Raw genomic sequence first — 23,499 nt, 5'->3', positions numbered from 1 at the left:
GGAGCGAGCTCACTAGGTTTTCAGTAGGAGGAGCTCACTAGGTTTTCGGTAGGAGGAGCTCACTAGGTTTCCGGTAGGAGGAGCTCACTAAGTTTCCGGTAGGAGGAGCGAGCTCACTAGGTTTTCGGTAGGAGGAGCTCACTAGGTTTCCGGTAGGAGGAGCTCACTAGGTTTCTGGTAGGAGGAGCTCACTAGGTTTCCGGTAGGAGGAGCTCACTAGGTTTCCGGTAGGAGGAGCTCACTCGATTTCCGGTAGGAGGAGCTCACTAGGTTTCCGGTAGGGAGAGCTCACTAGATTTCCGGTAGGAGGAGCTCACTAGATTTCCGGTAGGAGGAGCTCGCTAGGTTTCCGGTAGGAGGAGCTCACTAGGTTTCCGGTAGGTAGAGCTCGCTAGATTTCCGGTAGGAGGAGCTCACTAAGTTTCCGGTAGGAGGAGCGAGCTCACTAGGTTTTCAGTAGGAGGAGCTCACTAGGTTTTCGGTAGGAGGAGCTCACTAGGTTTCCGGTAGGAGGAGCTCACTAAGTTTCCGGTAGGAGGAGCGAGCTCACTAGGTTTTCAGTAGGAGGAGCTCACTAGGTTTTCGGTAGGAGGAGCTCACTAGGTTTCCGGTAGGAGGAGCTCACTAAGTTTCCGGTAGGAGGAGCGAGCTCACTAGGTTTTCAGTAGGAGGAGCTCACTAGGTTTTCGGTAGGAGGAGCTCACTAGGTTTCCGGTAGGAGGAGCTCACTAGGTTTCCGGTAGGAGGAGCTCACTAGGTTTCCGGTAGGAGGAGCTCACTAGGTTTCCGGTAGGAGGAGCTCACTAGGTTTTCGGTAGGAGGAGCTCACTCGATGTCCGGTAGGAGGAGCTCACTAGGTTTCCGGTAGGAGGAGCTCACTAGATTTCCGGTAGGAGGAGCTCCTTAGGTTTCCGGTAGGAGGAGCTCCCTAGGTTTCCGGTAGGAGGAGCTCACTCGATTTCCGGTAGGAGAAGCTCACTCGATTTCCGGTAGGAGGAGCTCACTAGGTTTCCGGTAGGAGGAGCTCACTAGGTTTCCGGTAGGAGGAGCTCACTAGGTTTCCGGTAGGAGGAGCTCACTAGATTTCCGGTAGGAGGAGCTCACTAGATTTCCGGTAGGAGGAGCTCACTAAGTTTCCGGTAGGAGGAGCGAGCTCACTAGGTTTTCAGTAGGAGGAGCTCACTAGGTTTTCGGTAGGAGGAGCTCACTAGGTTTCCGGTAGGAGGAGCTCACTAAGTTTCCGGTAGGAGGAGCGAGCTCACTAGGTTTTCGGTAGGAGGAGCTCACTAGGTTTCCGGTAGGAGGAGCTCACTAGGTTTCTGGTAGGAGGAGCTCACTAGGTTTCCGGTAGGAGGAGCTCACTAGGTTTCCGGTAGGAGGAGCTCACTAGGTTTCCGGTAGGAGGAGCTCGCTAGGTTTCCGGTAGGAGGAGCTCGCTAGGTTTCCGGTAGGAGGAGCTCACTAGGTTTCCGGTAGGAAGAGCTCGCTAGATTTCCGGTAGGAGGAGCTCACTAAGTTTCCGGTAGGAGGAGCGAGCTCACTAGGTTTTCAGTAGGAGGAGCTCACTAGGTTTTCGGTAGGAGGAGCTCACTAGGTTTCCGGTAGGAGGAGCTCACTAAGTTTCCGGTAGGAGGAGCGAGCTCACTAGGTTTCCGGTAGGAGGAGCTCACTAGGTTTCCGGTAGGAGGAGCTCACTAGGTTTCCGGTAGGAGGAGCTCACTAGGTTTCCGGTAGGAGGAGCTCACTAGGTTTCCGGTAGGAGGAGCTCACTCGATTTCCGGTAGGAGGAGCTCACTAGGTTTCCGGTAGGGAGAGCTCACTAGATTTCCGGTAGGAGGAGCTCACTAGATTTCCGGTAGGAGGAGCTCGCTAGGTTTCCGGTAGGAGGAGCTCGCTGGATTTCCGGTAGGATCTGTAATGACAATAACTGGGGGATCCTCTGATAATACAGAACATTCGAGATTCGCCCCCTTTGCACTCTGCTATATACACACAGTTTTAGCAAACTTCTGCATAAAAAAGGGATGTTTGGTTCATCTTCACATTACTTGTTCAAACTGGTCAAAACGTGTCAAAGTGGCCCCTCTCTGACCAGTCTTTACTGGTGTCACAAAATGCCAAACAGGTGGCACACAGGGAAATCCACATAATCCATTCTAAGGGCACAAGTGCTGTGCGCCACATTAAAGTGGAACTATCTGCTCCACCTCCTGATATTTTTCAAGTCTTACCTTCCCGGTGGTGAGCTCTGTTAAAGAGGAACTGCAGCACACAGAGGCAGCCCTGCAGCTCTCATTGGCCCTCTTATGACTCATCCCCCCTCCCTTCCTGGCAAACTCTCAGGGGAGAGAGAGAGAGCTGTGCATGGTGTCATAAGCCTAGGCTAATGACCATACAAGAAACAGGAAGTGGGCTGTATAAGGAAACAGGAAGTGGGCTGTATAAGGAAACAGGAAGTGGACTGTATAAGGAAACAGGAAGTGGACTGTATATGAAAACAGGAAGTGGGCTGTATAAGGAAACAGGAAGTGGGCTGTATATGAAAACAGGAAGTGGGCTGTATATGAAAACAGGAAGTGGGCTGTATAAGGAAACAGGAAGTGGGCTGTATATGAAAACAGGAAGTGGGCTGTATAAGGAAACAGGAAGTGGGCTGTATATGAAAACAGGAAGTGGGCTGTATAAGGGATTTACTGGCAGAAAAAAATGTTTTACTATCCAAAGTTAAAACAACAAGGGCAGCAGATGTAATAGATGGAAAGATGAAAGAAATGACTGAAGGTTCACTTTAACTGTTGACAATCGCCCACCAAGCAGTTCCAGCGCTGTAACAGACTCCCGTCTTCTGGCAGGAGAGGGCGGTACATGGGCAAAGCCCTATTCCTGTAGAGGAGGGGAGGGAGGCGGCATCGTCCTCGGGAGGCTGAAGGTTCATTTTAACAAAGCTGGCAGACCTGTTTTGGGTCTGTCCGCACCACCCATGCCAGTTTATTTTTGTAACCACTTCAGTACCGGACAATTTCACCCCCTTTCCTGCCCAGGCCAATGTTCAGCTTCCAGCGCTGTCACACTTTGACTGTCAATTTAGCGGTCATGCGACATTGTATTCAAATGACATTTTTATCATCTTTTTCACACAAATGGAGCTTTCTTTTGGTGGTATTTATTCACCACTGGGGGGTTTTTTTTGCTAAATAAATAAAGACCAAATTAGATAGACTTGAAAAAAATTACTGATGAGGATTTTCTGGTTGGCACTGATAGGCGGCACTGATGAGGAGGCACTGATAGGCAACACTGATGAAGATTCACTGGTGGGCACTGATGAGGAAGCACTGGTGGGCACTGATAGGCAGCACTGATGAGGAGGCACTGGTGGGCACTCAAAAGCTGCACTGATAGGCGGCACTGGTGGGCACTGATAGTGCCCACCAGTGCATCCACATCAGTGTTGCCCATCCCCATCAGTGCCGCCCACCAGTGCCTCCTCATCAGTGCTGCCTAATAGGAAACACTGATGAAGATTCACTGGTGGGCACTGATAGGTGGCACCGATGAGGAGGCACTGGTGGGCACTCATAGGCTGCACTGATAGGCAGCACTGATGAGGAGGCACTGGTGGGCACTCAAAAGCTGCACTGATAGGCGGCACTGGTGGGCACTGATAGTGCCCACCAGTGCCTCCTCAGTGTTGCCCATTAGTGCCGCCCACCAGTGCTGCCTAATAGGAAACACTGATGAAGATTCACTGGAGGGCACTGATAACTGGCACTGATGAGGAGGCACTGGTGGGCACTAATAGGCAACACTGATGAAGATTCACTGGTGGGCATGGATGAGGAGGCACTGGTGGGCACTAATAGGAAACACTGATGAGGAGGCATTAGTGGGCACTCATAGGCTGCACTTATAGGCAACATTGATGGGCAGAACTGGTGGGTACTGTTGGGACTGCACTGATATTCAGTGCCCTGATTATCGTGTCCCTTATAGAGAAGCTGGTTATCGGCTCTCTTCTCTTCTCCATGCTGTCAGCATAAGGAAAGGAGTGCCGATAACCGGCTTCTATTTACATCCGTGATCTGCTGTCATTGGACACAGTTGATCACCTGGTATAGAACTGCTGATTGGCTCTTTACCTCAATCTGTGATCAGCTGTGTCCTCCGGACACTGTGATCACAGAGCGCACCGCCTGCACCCTGCGGCAGGCGTAATTACGGGAGGCCATCGTATGACTCTCAGAACTAGACGCCAGCGCTGAGGTCAAGTACTGGACTGGCTCGCAGTCTCCACTCCAATTCATCCCAAAGGTGTTCTATGGGGTTGAGGTCAGGACTCTGTGCAGGTCCAGTCAAGTTCCTCCACCCCCAAACCCGCTCATCCATGTCTTTATGGACCTTGCTTTGTGCACTGGTGCGCAGTCATGTTGGAACAAAAAATGCAATAAATCTATCCCCTATTTTGTAGACGATATAAATTTTGCGAAAAAAAAAAAAATCGATAGACGTTTATTGCGATTTTTTTTTTTTTACCAAAAATATTTAGAATACGTATCGCCCTAAACTCATGAATACATTTTTTTTTTTGGAAATGTTTTATAGCCGAAAGTAAAAAAAAATGTTTTTTTTTTAAATTGTCGCTCTTATAGCACAACAAATTAAAAAACCGCAGAGGTGATCAAATACCACCAAAAGAAAGCTCTATTTGTGGGGAAAAAAGGACGCCAGTTTTATTTGTGTACAGCGTCGCACGACCGCGCAATTGTCAAAGAACCGCAGTGCCGTATCACAAAAAATGGCCTGGTCATGAAGGGGGGGGGTAAATTCTTCCATGGTTGAACTGAAGTGGTTAACCACTTAAGGACCGCCTCCTGCACGTATACGTCGGCAAAATGGTATGGGCTGGGCACAAACATGTACCTGTACGTCCTCTTTAAGTGCCCAGCCGTGGGTCACAGGTGCGCGTTCGTGACCGCGCGACCCGATCGCCGCTGGAGTCCCGCGATCGGTCCCCGGAGCTGAAGAACGGGGAGAGGTGAGTGTAAACACGGCTTCCCCGTTCTTCACTGTGGCGCTGTCATTGATCGTCTGTTCCCTGATCTATGGAAAGACGATCAATGACGTCACACCTACAGCCACACCCCCCTACAGTTAGAAACACAGATGCGGTCACACTTAACCCCCTTCAGCGCCCCCTTGTGGTTAACTCCCAAACTGCAATTGTCATTTTCACAGTAAACAGTGCATTTTTATAGCATTTTTTTGCTGTGAAAATGACAATGGTCCCAAAAATGTGTCAAAATTGTCCGATGTGTCCGCCATTATGTCGCAGTCACGAAAAAAATTGCTGATCGCCGCCATTAGTAGTAAAAAAAATTAAATATATATATATATATATATATATATATATATATAAAAATGCAATAAAACTATCCCCATTTTTGAAAACACTATAAATTTTGCGCAAACCAATCGATAAACGCTTATTGCGATTTTTTTTTACCATAAAATAGGTAGAAGAATACGTATCGGCCTAAACTGAGGATTTTTTTTTTTTATATATTTTTGGGGGATATTTATTATAGCAAAAAGTAAAAAATATTGAATTTTTTTCAAAATTGTCGCTCTATTTTTGTTTATAGCGCAAAAAATTAAAAAACCGCAGAGGTGATCAAATACCACCAAAAGAAAGCTCTATTTATGGGGAGAAAAGGACGCCAATTTTGTTTGGGAGCCACGTCGCACGACCGCGCAATTGTATGTTAAAGCGACGCAGTGCCGAATCGCAAAAACTGGCCGGGGCCTTTACCTGAATTTTGGTCCGGGTCTTAAGTGGTTAAAGAGGTTACTCCTAGCAATACAAAGGATAAAGAAATAGATCTTTACAGTGAATGATACAATAGAAAATATATATATTTCATAATAAAGATTGCAATGAAGTTTTACAACATGAGAGATACTTGAATCCCTTCAACTTCAAGGACCTCAGCGATCTCACCCAACTTTATCAATATGAACGTCCTATCTTATCTATCTATGTGCAGCGTTTTTATGATGTGTAAGGGAAGGTTACCCTCCTATGTCTCCTGCCCTGTCCTCAGAACTGCGGGCAGCTACCTCCAAGGTTAGGCAACAATTCACCCATATTAACCACTTAAGGACCGAGCCTCTTTCTGAAATTTGGTGTTTACAAGTTAAAAACAGTTTTTTTTTTTTTTGCTAGGAAACCCTAAACATTATGGGCCAGATTCACAAAGAGATACGCCGACGTAACTTCAAATCTAAGCCCGTCGTATGTCTAAATGTATGCTCAAACTGAGATACATTTAAACATGCCTAAGATACGACGGCCTGCGCCGTCGTATCTTAGGGTGCAATATTTACGCTGGCCGCTAGGTGGCGCTTCCATTGCGGTCGGCGTAGAATATGCAAATGAGTCGTTACGCCGATTCACGAACGTACGCTTGCCCGTCGCAGTAAATTTACGCCGTTTCCGTAAGAGATACGCGGCGTAAAGATAAACATGCCCCCTAGGTGGCGTATCCAATGTTAAGTATGGCCGTCGTTCCCGCGTCGCAATTTGAAAATTTGCGTAAGTAGTCCGTGAATGGCGCTGGACACCATTTACGTTAACATCGAAACCAATGACGTCCTTGCGACATCATTTACCGCAATGCACGTCGGGAAATTTTAGGGACGGCGCATGCGCAGTACGATCAGCGCGGGAACGTGTCTAATTTAAATGATCCACGCCCCCTACCCGGATCATTTGAATTAGGCGGGCTTGCGCCGGGGAATTTACGCTACGCCGCCGCAACTTTACAGGCAAGTGCTTTGTGAATCAAGCACTTGCCCGTAAAACTTGCGGCGGCGTAATGTAAATGCAATACGTTACGCCGCCGCAGATCTACCTGAATCTGGCCCTATATATATTTTTTTCTAACACCCTAGAGAATAAAATGGCGGCCATTGCAATACTTTCTGTAACACCGTATTTGCGAAGCCGTCTTACAAGTTCAATTTTTTTGAAAAAACAAACAAAATAATTTTAATTAAAAAAATAAGACACCAGTAAAGGTTAGCCCAATTTTGTTTTATATTGTGAAAGATAAGAGTAAATTAATACCCAACACGTCACGCTTCAAAGTTGCGCCCGCTACTTGAAATGGCGACAACTTTTACCCTTTAAAAATCTATATAGGCGACGTTTAAAAAATTCTACAGGTTGCATGTTTAGAGTTACAGGAGGAGGTCTGGGACTAGAATTATTGCTATTGCTATTTTTTTTTCCTTGACACCGTTTTAAAAAATAAATAAAAATTGTGTCACTTTTATTATGTAAACATTCCTTATAATAGAAAAAATCATGACAGGTCCTCTTAAATATGAGATCTGGGGGTCAAAAAGACGTCACGTCTCCATATTTATACTAAAATGCTATAAAAAAAAAAACTATTTTTTTTAATTTCATGCCATTTAACTATTTGGCTGCCCAAAGACCAGAGCACTTTTTGCGATTCTGCACTGCGTCACTTTAACTGACAATTGCGCGGTCGTGCGACGTGGCTCCCAAACACAATTTACGTCCATTTTTCCCCACAAATAGAGATTTCTTTTGGTGGTATTTGATCACCTCCGCTGTTTTTATTTTTTGCGCTATAAAAAGAAATGGGGCGACAATTTTTTAAAAAATTCAATATTTTTTACTTTTTGCTATAATAAATTTCCCCCAAAAAATCTAAAAAAAAAAAAAGTAAATTTTTTTCCTCAGTTTAGGCCGATACGTATTCTTCTACATATTTTTGGTAAAAGAAAAAAAAAAATCGCAATAAGCGTATATTGATTGGTTTACGCAAAAGTTATAGCGTCTACAAAATAGGGGATAGTTTTATGGCATTTTTATTATTATTTTTTTTTTACTAGTAATGGCGGCAATCTGCGATTTTTTTTTTTATCGTGACTGCGACATTACGGCGGACACATCGGACAATTTTGACGCCATTTTTGGGACCATTGTCATTTATACAGCGATTAATGCTATAAAAATGCACCGATTACAGTGAAAATGACACTGGCAGGGAAGGGGTTAATCAGTAGGTGCCGCTGAAGGGGTTGCGTGTGTCCTAGGGAGTGATTCTAAACTGTTAGGGGGCGTGGCTACAAGTGACATGTCGCTGATCACTGCTCCCGATGAGAGGAAACAGACGATCAGTGACAGTGTCACTAGGCAGAACAGGGAAATGCCTCGTTTACACTTGCCTCTCCCCGTTCTGCAGCTCTGTGACTCGATAGCGGGCCACCAACGGACATCGTGTCCACGGGGGCACGCTCGTGGCAGGGGCGCGCATGCATGCGACCGCACTGCGGGAATTTTAAAGTAACGTAAATTTACCCAGCTGTGCCATTCAGCCAACGTACATATGTGCAGGAGCCGATCGTTAACCGGTGGTTAAAATAAAAAATGTCCCTTTAGAGCTATGGGCGGAAGTGAAGTTTTGACGTCGCTTCCGCCCTGCAGTGTTATGGAGACGGGTGGGGGGGCATCTTCCCGTCACTCGTCTCCATACCCAGCCAGGGACAGGAGCTGATCACCTCCACCTCTGCCGATGGCTCCGTTAAGCAGCGATGGGCTCCCTGAGAGCGACAGGAGGGCCCCTCTCCCACCGCTGATAAAAGTGATTTTGCGACATATCCGGCGCAGAAACCACTTTTATCTTGTAAACGGACCGCCCACTGAAGAAGACGGTACCGGGGTTTTGGTAGCTAGCTCTATTTGTGGGGGGGGGGGGGGCATGAATTTTGTTTGGGTGCAACGTTGCACGACCGCGCTATTGTCAGTTAAAGCGACGCAGTGCCGTATTGCAAAAAAAGAATTCTCTGCTCATTAAGGGGGTAAATCCTTCCGGGGCTGAAGTGGTTAACCACTTAAGGACACCTTCATGCCGATATACGTCGGCAGAATGGCACGGCTGGGCACAAGCACATACAGGTACTTCGCCTTTAAGAGCCCAGCCGTGGGTCGCAGACGTGCAGCCGGCGGCGCGCTCGCGACCTGGTCCTGAGCTCCGTAACCACGCCCGCGGGACCCGCAGACCTGATCGCCGCCGGTGTCCCGCGCTCGGGTCACAGAGAGGAAGAACGGGGAGAGGCGAGTGTAAACAAACCTTTCCCCGTGCTTCCTAGTGAGCCTGTCAGTGATCGTCTGTTCCCTGTGAGTGATGTTACATGCCAAGCCACGCCCCCACACAGTAAGAATCACTCCCAAAGAAACACTTAACCCCTACAGCACCCCCTACAGGTTAACCTCTTCGCTGCCAGTGTCATTATTACAGTAACCAATGCATTTTTATAACACTGATCGCTGTCTAAATGACAATGGCCCCAAAATAGTGTCAAAAGTGTCCGATGTGTCCGCCATAATGTCGCAGTCACGATAAAAATCGCTGATCGCCGCCATTACTAGTTAAAAAAAAATTATTAATTAAAAAAGCCATACAACTACCCCCTATTTTGTAGACGCTATAACTTTTGCGCAAACCAATCAATAAACGCTTATTGCGATTTTTTTTACCAAAAATATATAGAAGAATACGTATCGGCCTAAACTGAGGACATTTTTTTTTTAATATATTTTTGGGGGATATTTATTATAGCAAAAAGTAAAAAAATGTTTGCATTTTCTTCAAAATTGTCGCTCTATTTTTGTTTATAGCGCAAAAAAATAAAAAAAAAAAAATAAAAAAACACGCAGAGGTGATCAAACACCACCAAAAGAAAGCTCTATTTGTGGGGAAAAAAAGGACGTCAATTTTGTTTGGGAGCCACGCTGCACGACCGCGCAATTGTCAGTTAAAGCGGCGCAGTGCCGAATCGCAAAAAGGGGCCCTGGTCCTTTAGCTGCAAAATGGTCCGGGTCTGAAGTGGTTAAGGGGGGGGGGGTAAATCCTTCTGGGGCTGAAGTGGTTAAACTTCCCCTTCACAAATGACAAAGAAGGTCGGTATGCGCATGCGCACAGTCTACTCTCAAAGTCCAAACTCTAAGAAAACTCGTACTGGAATTTCGGGGAAACGCGGCCGGGTTTGGATTCTTAGTTTCTCACAAACACTGAAGAAATCTCCGGCGGCGGAATTTCCTCGGTCTCTTCAGATTGGAGATGGAAGACAAACTCTTGCCATGTGCTAATGTTGGAGTAAACAGAGGCGGCGGCCGCGGCGGACGACGCCATGTCTGCTGTATATCTCCAGCCCAGAAGCTGACCGTGAAAAGCTTTTGTAAATAACTAGGGCTATGTACAGAAGCTTAGACCCAGACTGGAGACCACATCCCATAATTAGCTAAGACCCTTTATAACGGGGATCAAGGTCTGGAATGACGGGCATCTGACCTCCTTGTCCCCGGAATATCCAGTAGCAGTAATTAGCTGCCTTCAGTCTGGATTCTCCTGAACTTTCTTAGGCCGCTAACCGGCGGCGCACGCGGCGAGAGGGACAGACTCCGGGTCTAGGCACTAATCTCACCACAATTCAGGAGGTGACGACCTAGAAATGTTCCATCAAGAAGCGGCGCCTCTAAATTTGGATGAGAGGGTGTCACCCATGCTCAGGACGGAGCTCGTCGTCTACGTATTAAAAGAGAACTGGTCATAGAGAGGATTACGGGTCTTATTCTTATCGGCGCATACACAAGCGGCGCTAAAGTTCAAATATGTGCTACAAATAAGATACAATGTCGCAAAGCCCGCATTGTTTATGTCTAATGGTGTTTCATTCGCCACGCAAAGAATAATTTTGGAAATGGGTCCACCACCTTTAACCCCTTCACGCCGACGTAACGTAAATAGGCGGCCTTCGGCTTGAAGGGGTTGTATGCGGGGTGATAGGCAGCCGCAGACATTGCTCCGGGGCCGTTGTTTTAGAGCCAATGGTTGGCTTTCTTGTAATAACAACCGATGAGGCTAAGCATCCGCTCCGCCGTTACCACAAGCAGCAGGAGTAGACGTCCCGTCCCGGGCCCCCCCCCCCACTGTCCTTCGTCCCACCGTGAGGCCCGAGCGACCAGCCGGCCAGTCCGCCCACCACCCCTCTTCCGTGACTCGCCACTTCACGCCGACTTAACGTAAATATGTGGCCTTCGGCTTCAAGGGGTTGTACCCGGGGGTGGTATGCAGCTGCAGACATTGCCCCGGTGCCGTTGTTTTAGAGCCGAAGGTTGGCTTTCTTGTAATAACAACCGATGCGGCTAAGCAGGGAGTAGACCTCCCCCCCCCCCCCTGGGTCTCCCCACCCCCTCACTGTCCTCCGTCCCACCGGGAGGCCCGAGCGATCAGCCAGAGTCACATAGCAACGCTAGGGTGAGCCCGTGTCTCCTCTCCTCACACGCACTCTGCGTGGGGGAGTGGATCTTGGGTCTTAGTTCCCACACTTTTTTTCCCCAGGACTTGACGCCCCCCCCCCCCCCCCCCCGGTCTCCCCACCCCCACTGTCCTCCGTCCCACCGGGAGGCCCCAAGCGACCAGCCGACATGCCCGCCCCCCCCCCCCCCCCACTTTCTTCCGTGACTCGCCCAGGCTCTTCCGTCCCACCAGGAGGCCTGAGCGACCAGGCGGCACGTTCGCCGGCTGGCCAGAGACCCGAACAAAGCCAGAATCGGCTTTGATCAGGTCTCGGATCTAGTTACCCGGAAGTGACCTCATGACATCACTTCCTGTTTACCAAGTGTAGAAAAGATAGTGCTGAGCTGTTGGTAATGGATGTGAAAGGTATCCGCTAAATAGAATGCATGACGCAAAGAATAAGTAAATGTGGAATAATAATGATGATGATGATGGTATAGGTGCAATGTGCAAATACAGTGCAAGTGACAAACAATAAAAGTGCAAACAATTGCGACTCCTTGGTGTACTCCAGTACTAAAAAAGGGGTCTGCTACAAAGTGACAAATGCTCTTCTTAAAAGGTACATATGGTGCAAATCATACATGATTGTCACAGGAATGCCACAGAGTGGAATACATGGGTGAGGGTGACGAATCACGGAACGTGACAATGAAATGTCAAAAGTCCAAGGTGAACAATCACACATAAAGTGATAAGTGTGAGGTGATGGCTCTTCAGTGCCTTCACTAGGATGAATAGATGGCCTCTTACCTCACTGCTGGGAGGTTACAGCATGTAAACCAAGCCTGAGGGGATCAAGCGAGGTCCTGCCTGGATGGTCCCTTGAGGGATGTGCTTATGGTTCCTGGGTATAAGAAACGACTATCTCGTCCGTGGAAAAAGTATCTCCAAATGCCGCGCATATGTGGTAGCAGGGGGGGAAAGGTAAAAAGAATCCCAGGATAGTGCAATATGTTTAAACAAGGTGGCGTATATTACATATAAAATAGAACGTTGGGTACTTACATTACAAAATGTAAACAGTGCGCCATGAGCGCCGGAGCTCACCTGCGTCACTTGCAGTGCCTAAACGTCCCTACGCGTATCGTCAGCAATCACGTGACTTCATCAGGTAATGCGAGTACCCAACGTGCACTGCAGATTGTACGAGCATCATAGGAAATTAAGTTCCAAAACACCTGGGGTGCCAAGGTTCGCCATCACTGCCGTAGGGGCCCATTGGGAAACTCCCCAGTCTGGGGGGGGGGTGACCCTGAGTTGAGGCTCTGGTGCATCAGGAGGAGGGAGGAGATACTGGAAGGAAAGGAACATGATAGAGCAGTGGTCTCCAAACTGCGGCCCTGGGGGGACCATTTCATTCACTGACACCAACAAATGGGGCACAGTTCTTCCCAATGATACCAACAATGGGACCCAATAACACCAATGATGGGGGACCATTGCTTCCAATGACACCAACATGGGGTACAATTCCTCCCAATGACACCAACGATGGGGCCAAATAACACCAATGATGGGGGACGATTCCTTCCAATGACACCAACATGGGTACAATTACTCCCAATGACACCAAAGATGTGGCACAATTCCTCCCAATGACACCAACAATGGGACCCAATAACACCAATGATGAGGGACCATTCCTTCCAATGACACCAACATGGGGTACAATTACTCCCAATGACACCAAAGATGTGGCACAATTCCTCCCAATGACACCAACAATGGAGCCAAATAACACCAATGATGGGGGACCATTCCTTCCAATGACACCAAAGACGGGGCACATTTCCCCCCAATGGCATCAACAATGTGGCCCAATGACACCAGCATAGGTGTGCGCAGCCTGTTGCATTAGGGGGTGCACCTGAAAGCTCAAAAACACGGTATCGATCTCTCACTGTGTTCATTTAGAAAAGGTAGGGGCTGGTAAATGACATTACACCTTCCCCCACTCATACTAACATATCATCTATATGTGCCCACTGCAGTAGCCAAATGGGAGAGGAGGGAAGCCAGCCATGCTGTGGGAGGGGCCCCCGGGCAGCAGGGGGAATCTACACTGCAGGGAGTGATTAGGGTATGCCTGGGCACACCCTGTGCGCACGCCTATGGCATAGGTGTGCACAGCCTATCGCATTAGGGTGTGAACCCCCAAAGCTCAAACACACTACAAATCACTCACAATGTTCATTCAGAAAGGGAAGGGGTCTGTGAATTACAAAATTTACCGGCCCCTTCCCCCACTCATTCTAAATAAATAATAAAAATGGCATAAAACTATCTCCTATTTTGTAGACGCTATAACTTTTGCGCAAACCAATCGATAAATGCTTATTGCGATTTTTTTTACCAAAACTATGTAGAAGAATACGTATCGGCCTAAACTGAGGGGAAATTTTCATATATATATTTCAGGGATATTTATTATAGCAAAAAGTAAAGAAATATAGAATTAGTTTGGGAGCCACGTCGCACGACCGCGCAATTGTCAGTTAAAGCGACGCAGTTGTGAATCGCAAAAAAAATGCTCTGGTCTTTGGCCAGCGAAATGGTCCGGGGCTGAAGTGGTTAAAGAGTGCAAAAAAATAAAATATAAAATAGCTTGAGGGGAATGAGTTAAAATAATTTTTAGTTCTTCGGACTGACATTTCACATTACATTATCTATTGTGCTCCCTTATAGAAAATCTCTCCTCCTGCAATCTATCACCAATCATACATTTTCACAAGCCAATCCCAAGATCTTCAAGGCAGAGAACGAGCGGCATCTTTCTCGACGCGTTTCATTGGTTTATCGCTACATCTCGGGGGAAATTAGGCCTGGTTCAGACTGCGGCGATGGCAAAGTTGTGCGACTTCCTTCCAACCTTGGATGCCATTTAGGAGCCTGTACAAGGGCTGAAATTACACCCAAGCTGGACCAAAGTAGTGCAGGAACCTTTTGTAAAGTCGGAGCGACTTGTGTGCGAATTTGATCCGTATGACGTGTCATGTGACGTTTCCTAGAAGATCAAAGGGAGGGAAGGGGAGGGGGAGTCACCTAGGTGGCGTGCGCGGAAGTGGGAGCTGGGTACCTGTCAAAACAAGGTACCCACCCCCTCAAATGTGGCACGTCAGCGGGTTAGGAGTCCTTAAAGCAGAAGCTCCACTTTTGGGTGGAACTAGGCAAAATTAAGTCATACATTGGTGATCTTCAAACTGTGGCCCTGGGGCCAGATGCTACCTTTTCCATGCCTTTATTCGGCCCCTGGAGCACTATTCCTCCCACTGACACCAACAATGGGGCTTCCCTTAATAAAGACGGGGCACTATTCCTTCCCCTAATGATAAAGATGGGGCACTATTCCCTCCCCTAATAAAGAAGGGGCACTATTCCTTCCCCTAATAAAGACTGGGCACTATTCCCTCCCCTAATGATAAAGATGGGGCACTATTCCATCCCCTAATAAAGAAGGGGCACTATTCCATCCCCTAATAAAGACGGGGCACTATTCCCTCCCCTAACAATAAAGACGGGGCACTATTCCCTCCCCTAACAATAAAGACGGGGCACTATTCCCTCCCCTAATAAAGACGGGGCACTATTCCTTCCCCTAATAATAAAGACGGGGCACTATTCCCTCCCCTAATAATAAAGACGGGGCACTATTCCCTCCCCTAATAAAGACGGGGCACTATTCCCTCCCCTAATAAAGACGGGGCACTATTCCCTCCCCTAATAATAAAGACGGGGCACTATTCCCTCCCCTAATAATAAAGACGGGCACTATTCCCTCCCCTAATAATAAAGACGGGGCACTATTCCTTCCCCTAATAATAAAGACGGGCACTATTCCCTCCCCTAATAATAAAGACTGGGCACTATTCCCTCCCCTAATAATAAAGACGGGGCACTATTCCCTCCCCTAATAATAAAGACGGGGCACTATTCCCTCCCCTAATAATAAAGACGGGGCACTATTCCCTCCCCTAATAATAAAGACGGGGCACTATTCCCTCCCCTAATAATAAAGACGGGGCACTATTCCCTCCCCTAATAATAAAGACGGGGCACTATTCCCTCCCCCAATAATAAAGACGGGGCACTATTCCCTCCCCTAATAATAAAGACGGGCACTATTCCCTCCCCTAATAATAAAGACGGGGCACTATTCCTTCCCCTAATAATAAAGACGGGGCACTATTCCCTCCCCTAATAATAAAGACGGGGCACTATTCCCTCCCCTAATAATAAAGACGGGGCACTATTCCTTCCATTAATAAAGACGGGGCACTATTCCCTCCCCTAATAATAAAGACGGGGCACTATTCCTTCCCCTAATGATAAAGACGGGGCACTATTCCTTCCCCTAATGATAAAGACGGGGCACTATTCCCTCCCCTAATAAAGAGGGGGCACTATTCCTTCCCCTAATAATAGAGGGGGCACTATTCCTTCCCCTAATGATAAAGACGGGGCACTATTCCCTCCCCTAATAATAAAGACGGGGCACTATTCCCTCCCCTAATAATAAATGGGCACTATTCCCTCCCCTAATAAAGACAGGGCACTATTCCTTCCCCTAATAATAAAGACGGGGCACTATTCCCTCCCCGCATAATAAAGACCGGGCACTATTCCTTCCCCTAATAATAAAGACGGGGCACTATTCCCTCCCCTAATAAAGAAGGGGCACTATTCCCTCCCCTAACAATAAAGGGGCACTATTCCCTCCCCTAATAATAAAGAAGGGGCACTATTCCCTCCCCTAATAATAAAGAAGGGGCACTATTCCCTCCCCTAATAATAAAGAAGGGGCACTATTCCCTCCCCTATCAAAGAAGGGGCACTATTCCCTCCCCTAATAATAAAGAAGGGGCACTATTCCCTCCCCTAATAATAAAGAAGGGGCACTATTCCCTCCCCTAATAATAAAGAAGGGGCACTATTCCCTCCCCTAATAATAAAGAAGGGGCACTATTCCCTCCCCTAATAATAAAGAAGGGCACTATTCCCTCCCCTAATAAAGACGGGCACTATTCCCTCCCCTAATAAAGAAGGGGCACTATTCCCTCCCCTAATAATAAAGAAGGGGCACTATTCCCTCCCCTAATAATAAAGAAGGGGCACTATTCCCTCCCCTAATAATAAAGAAGGGGCACTATTCCCTCCCCCAATAATAAAGACGGGGCACTATTCCCTCCCCCAATAATAAAGACGGGGCACTATTCCCTCCCCTAATAATAAAGACGGGGCACTATTCCCTCCCCCAATAATAAAGACGGGGCACTATTCCCTCCCCCAATAATAAAGACGGGGCACTATTCCCTCCCCCAATAAAGACGGGGCACTATTCCTTCCCCTAATAATAAAGACAGGGCACTATTCCCTCCCCGCATAATAAAGACCGGGCACTATTCCTTCCCCTAATAATAAAGACAGGCACTATTTCCTCCCCTAATAATAAAGACGGGGCACTATTCCCTCCCCTAATAATAAAGACAGGGCACTATTCCTTCCCCTAATAAAGACGGGGCACTATTCCCTCCCCTAATAATAAAGACGGGGCACTATTCCCTCCCCTAATGATAAAGACGGGGCACTATTCCCTCCCCTAATAAAGACGGGGCACTATTCCCTCCCCTAATAATAAAGACGGGGCACTATTCCCTCCCTTAATAATAAAGACGGGGCACTATTCCCTCCCCTAATAATAAAGACGGGGCACTATTCCCTCCCCTAATAATAAAGACGGGGCACTATTCCTTCCCCTAATAATAAAGACGGGGCACTATTCCCTCCCCTAATAATAAAGACGGGGCACTATTCCTTCCCCTAATAATAAAGACGGGGCACTATTCCCTCCCCTAATAATAAAGACGGGGCACTATTCCTTCCCCTAATAATAAAGACGGGGCACTATTCCCTCCCCTAATAAAGACGGGGCACTATTCCCTCCCCTAATAAAGGGGCACTATTCCATCCCCATATAATAAAGACGGGGCACTATTCCCTCCCCTAATAATAAAGACGGGGCACTATTCCCTCCCCTAATAATAAAGATGGGGCACTATTCCTTCCCCTAATAAAGACGGGGCACTATTCCCTCCCCTAATAAAGACGGGGCACTATTCCCTCCCCTAATAAAGACGGGGCACTATTCCCTCCCCTAATAATAAAGACAGGGCACTATTCCCTCCCCTAATAATAAAGACAGGGCACTATTCCCTCCCCTAATAATAAAGACGGGGCACTATTCCCTCCCCTAATAATAAAGATGGGGCACTATTCCTTCCCCTAATAAAGACGGGGCACTATTCCCTCCCCTAATAAAGACGGGGCACTATTCCCTCCCCTAATAAAGACGGGGCACTATTCCCTCCCCTAATAATAAAGGCAGGGCACTATTCCCTCCCCTAATAATAAAGGCAGGGCACTATTCCCTCCCCTAATAATAAAGACAGGGCACTATTCCTTCCCCTAATAAAGACGGGGCACTATTCCCTCCCCTAATAATAAAGACGGGGCACTATTCCCTCCCCTAATAATAAAGACAGGGCACTATTCCCTCCCCTAATAATAAAGACAGGGCACTATTCCTTCCCCTAATAAAGACGGGGCACTATTCCCTCCCCTAATAATAAAGACGGGGCACTATTCCCTCCCCTAATAATAAAGACGGGACACTATTCCCTCCCCTAATAATAAAGACGAGGCACTATTCCCTCCCCTAATAATAAAGACGGGGCACTATTCCCTCCCCTAATAATAAAGAAGGGGCACTATTCCCTCCCCTAATAATAAAGACGGGGCACTATTCCCTCCCCTAATAATAAAGACGGGGCACTATTCCCTCCCCTAATAATAAAGACAGGGCACTATTCCCTCCCCTAATAATAAGACGGGGCACTATTCCCTCCCCTAATAATAAAGACGGGACACTATTCCCTCCCCTAATAATAAAGACGGGACACTATTCCTTCCCCTAATAAGACGGGGCACTATTCCTTCCATTAATAAAGACAGGGCACTATTCCTTCCCCTAATAATAAAGACGGGGCACTATTCCCTCCCCTAATAATAAAGACGGGGCACTATTCCCTCCCCTAATAATAAAGACGGGGCACTATTCCCTCCCCTAATAATAAAGACGGGGCACTATTCCCTCCCCTAATAAAGACGGGGCACTATTCCCTCCCCTAATAAAGACGGGGCACTATTCCCTCCCCTAATAAAGACGGGGCACTATTCCCTCCCCTAATAATAAAGACGGGGCACTATTCCCTCCCCTAATAATAAAGACGGGGCACTATTCCCTCCCCTAATAAAAAAGAAGGGGCACTATTCCCTCCCCTAATAATAAAGACAGGGCACTATTCCTTCCCCTAATAAAGACCGGACACTATTCCTTCCCCTAATAAGACGGGCACTATTCCTTCCATTAATAAAGACGGGGCACTATTCCTTCCATTAATAAAGACAGGGCACTATTCCCTCCCCTAATAATAAAGACGGGGCACTATTCCTTCCCCTAATAAAGACGGGGCACTATTCCTTCCCCTTATAATAAAGACGGGGCACTATTCCTTCCCCTAATAATAAAGAAGGGGCACTATTCCCTCCCCTAATAAAGACGGGGCACTATTCCCTCCCCTAATAATAAAGACAGGGCACTATTCCCTCCCCTAATAATAAAGACGGGGCACTATTCCCTCCCCTAATAATAAAGAAGGGGCACTATTCCTTCCCCTAATAATAAAGACGGGCACTATTCCCTCCCCTAATAATAAAGAAGGGGCACTATTCCCTCCCCTAATAATAAAGACGGGGCACTATTCCCTCCCCTAATAATAAAGACAGGGCACTATTCCCTCCCCTAATAATAAGACGGGGCACTATTCCCTCCCCTAATAATAAAGACGGGACACTATTCCCTCCCCTAATAATAAAGACGGGACACTATTCCTTCCCCTAATGATAAAGACAGGGCACTATTCCCTCCCCTAATAATAAAGACGGGGCACTATTCCCTCCCCTAATAATAAGACGGGGCACTATTCCCTCCCCTAATAATAAAGAAGGGGCACTATTCCCTCCCCTAATAATAAAGAAGGGGCACTATTCCCTCCCCTAATAATAAAGACGGGACACTATTCCTTCCCCTAATAATAAAGACGGGGCACTATTCCTTCCATTAATAAAGACGGGGCACTATTCCTTCCCCTAATAATAAAGACGGGGCACTATTCCCTCCCCTAATAATAAAGACGGGGCACTATTCCCTCCCCTAATAATAAAGACGGGACACTATTCCTTCCCCTAATAATAAAGACGGGGCACTATTCCCTCCCCTAATAATAAAGACGGGGCACTATTCCTTCCCCTAATAATAAAGACGGGGCACTATTCCTTCCATTAATAAAGACGGGGCACTATTCCCTCCCCTAATAATAAAGACGGGGCACTATTCCTTCCCCTAATAATAAAGACGGGGCACTATTCCCTCCCCTAATAATAAAGACGGGGCACTATTCCCTCCCCTAATAATAAAGACGGGGCACTATTCCCTCCCCTAATAATAAAGACGGGGCACTATTCCCTCCCCTAATAATAAAGACGGGGCACTATTCCAGCATCTGTCATGAGAACTCCACATCTATGGAAGGAATTTCCCCGACTCCAGAGCCAGGTTGGAAATGAACCACGTCCAGGAGAGGAGGTCATGGAAGGTCACATGCATGGGGTCAGTCCAGGGACCGAACTTCTTTGTCCCCAGGATGCTGCAAAGGTCAGGAGTGAGCGATTCTGTAAGGGCCTCCGCTTAACCACTTTAGCCCCGGGCCTGTTTTTCGAGTCGGTGTTTACGAGACAACCATTTTTTTTGCTAGAAAATTACTTAAAACCCCCAAACATTATATATTTTTTTTCTAACACCCTAGAGAATAAAATGGCGGTCATTGCAATACTTTTTGTCACACCGTATTTGCGCAGCGGTCTTACAAGCGCACTTTTTTTGGAAAAAATTCACTTTTTTTAAATTAAAAAATAAGACAATAAATTTGGCCCAATTTTTTTATATATTGTGAAAGATAATGTTACGCCGAGTAAAATGATACCCAACATGTCACGCTTAAAAATTGCGCCCGCTCGTGGCATGGCGTCAAACTTTTACCCTTAAAAATCTTGATAGGCGACGTTTAAAAAATTCTACAGGTTGCATTTTTTGTGTTACAGAGGAGGTCTAGGGTTTAAAATTATTGCTCTCGCTCTAACGATCGCGGCGATACCTCACTTGTGTGGTTTGAATACCGTTTTCATATGCGGGCGCTACTCGCGTATACGTTCGCTTCTACGCGCGAGCTCGACGGGGCGCTTTAAAATTTTTTTTGGGGGTTTTCGCATTTATTTTTATTTATTTTACAATTTTTTAACACTGAAAAAAAAAAAAAAAAAAAAAATCATCACTTTTATTCCTATTACAAGGAATGTAAAGGTCCTCTTAAATATGAGATCCGGGGTCAAAAAGACCTCAGATCTCATATTTAGGTTTAAATGCAAAAAAAAAAAAAAAAAATTTGGAAATGTCATTTTTTCAAATGACAAAAAAAAAAAAAAATGTTTCTTTAAGAGGCTGGGCGGGACTGACGTTTTGACGTCACTTCCGCCCAGCAGAGCTATGGGGACTGGCGAAGGAGATTTTTCCTTCAGTCTAGTCCCCGCTCAGCTAGCGAACGGTCGCGATCCCCTCCGCCGCTACGGTAAGCGGCGGCGGGCCCCTCTCCCGCCACCGATAACGGCGATCTCGCGGCGAATCCGCCGCGGAGACGGCCATTATCATTTACACGGCCGCCCACAGAAGAGATGAATATCTTGATTGTGGCAGCAGCTGCTACCGTTAACGAGATATCAATCTTTAAAGTGAGGACGTATAACGACGGTGGGCGGTCGGCAAGTAGTAAAAAAAAAAAAAAAAAAAAAAAAAAAACACACCCATAATGTTTGGGGGATTCGGAGTACCGTATTTAATCGCCGTATACCGCGCACTTTTTTGCCCTGAAAATCAAAGCTAAATCGAGGGTGTGCGATATACGCCGATACCCACGCTGTTTGAACCACTGCGCCGGCATATACCGAGCGCAGTACACTCGGGTATAGTCGGGCAGGCTCGGCTCCTCTTGCGGTCATGTCCTGTACGTCCTTTACGCGAGAGAAGCCGAGCCTGCCCAACTATACCCGAGTGTACTGCGCTTGGTATATGCCGAGCTCAGCGCGGGGAGGACACCACGATAGCCGCAGGACGCCGGACCGGACGAGGCCGCCGATGAACGACAGGCAGGACACAATGGACAACGGGCAAGACACAGACGAGACACAGGGGCATCCAAACTAACTTTTTTTTTTCAGGAATTTCTTCAAGTTCGGGGGTGCACGCTATATGCCGGGGGCGCCCAATAGGCCGATAAATAGGGTAATTTTCCAGCAAAGAATATTTTTTCCATGTAGGAGATAAATGTCAGAATTATCCTGGTTGGGAAATGGTTAAACGACACTCTTCCTATGGAGAGCCCAACATGTCCAGGAGACCTGGAGGGTAAGAGCACCAGGCGCGGGGGTGGGGTTGCAGAGATGAGAAGCTCTGGTCCTGTGAACCTGAATTTGGTCTTGTCTAGGAAGGGGGGGGATTTATTTTTAGTGCCCCCTCCCACACGGCCATGGACGACTCTTTTACACACTCTTCTTTGATCATAAACCACGTTGGGCCTATTTCTGCTCACAGCTGAGCCGGCCACACAAGCAGCTAAAACTTGTCCTGCTGGGAATATTTATGTCCCGGGTGACAACTCCGTCACATCAGCTCCTGTCTGGTGCCAATGAAGTACATTCCGGGATAAGTTACGGGCGCACAGGGTGGCATCTCGCCAACAAAATATCATCTTCCCGACACAGGGAAAAAACACAAGATGCTGCAACATTATGGGATGAACGTTTTTCTCTTTCGTTCATAGACGGACACAGCCTTCATTGACCTTAGGGTTAGGAAGAAGCATAACCCTAAGGTCAATGAAGGCTGTGTCCGTCTATGAACTCAGAGAAATGGATTTTACGGTGAGTACAAAAATCCTTTTATTCGGGTTCGGCGCAGCATACACACAGCAGAGCAAGACTTACAGATAAAAAATAAAATAAAACCATTAAATAGAGTTCTGCGCCGGCTGTGATACTATTTACAGACCGATTGTTCTTTGATCGTCTTTTAATTTGTGCCTCCATTTGCCAGACAAGCAGATTTGACGAAGATGGAGAGTTACACATATTGTATTTACAAATTCTACAATCCACACACAGCGATTGTTAGTGGGCTGAATAAAAAACGACGTACACGATTATAGAGGTACACATGTGGCACATCGTGACAAAGTAACACCTTGTAACCCATTTGCTGCCATAGTAAAAATTTAGATTGGTGCAATCACCCGTGTGATTAAAACAGAATAAAAAAAAAAAAAAAAAAAAGGTCAATATTGTAAAGGGATCATCTATAGCAGTGGCCGCCAAACTGGGGGCCTAGGGATAGCCCCTGCCAACTGATGCCAGCGAAGGGGGGCGCCGTCCCTCAGATGCCAGCAAAAGGGGGGGGGGGGCGCCGTCCCTCAGACGCCAGCAAAAGGGAGAGTATAAACTAGTGTTCCATCACTGGTGTCAGAGGAAGTTGGAGCGCTATTCTCTCCGACCCCAATGATGGGACCTTCTTTCAATAACGGGTCACTATTCTCCCCACTGACATCAGTGGGAGGAATAATGCCCCCCCCCCTCCACCCCTATCAAAAGTGTCCCATTGTTGGGTTATTTCTACTACCGACACCAAATGAAGGAACATTATTCCTCCCACTGATACCAAGGATGGGACACTATTCCTCCCACTGATACCAAGGATGGGACACTATTCCTCCCACTGATACCAAGGATGGGACACTATTCCTCCCACTGATACCAAGGATGGGACACTATTCCTCCCACTGATACCAAGGATGGGACACTATTCCTCCCACTGGTACCAAGGATGGGACACTATTCCTCCCACTGATACCAAGGATGGGACACTATTCCTCCCACTGATACC

This window comes from Rana temporaria, chromosome 3 (assembly GCF_905171775.1).
Source record: "Rana temporaria chromosome 3, aRanTem1.1, whole genome shotgun sequence".
Classification (NCBI taxonomy): Eukaryota; Metazoa; Chordata; class Amphibia; order Anura; family Ranidae; genus Rana; species Rana temporaria.
The sequence above is the reverse complement of the archived record's forward strand: the minus strand, read 5'-3'. Positions refer to the sequence as shown.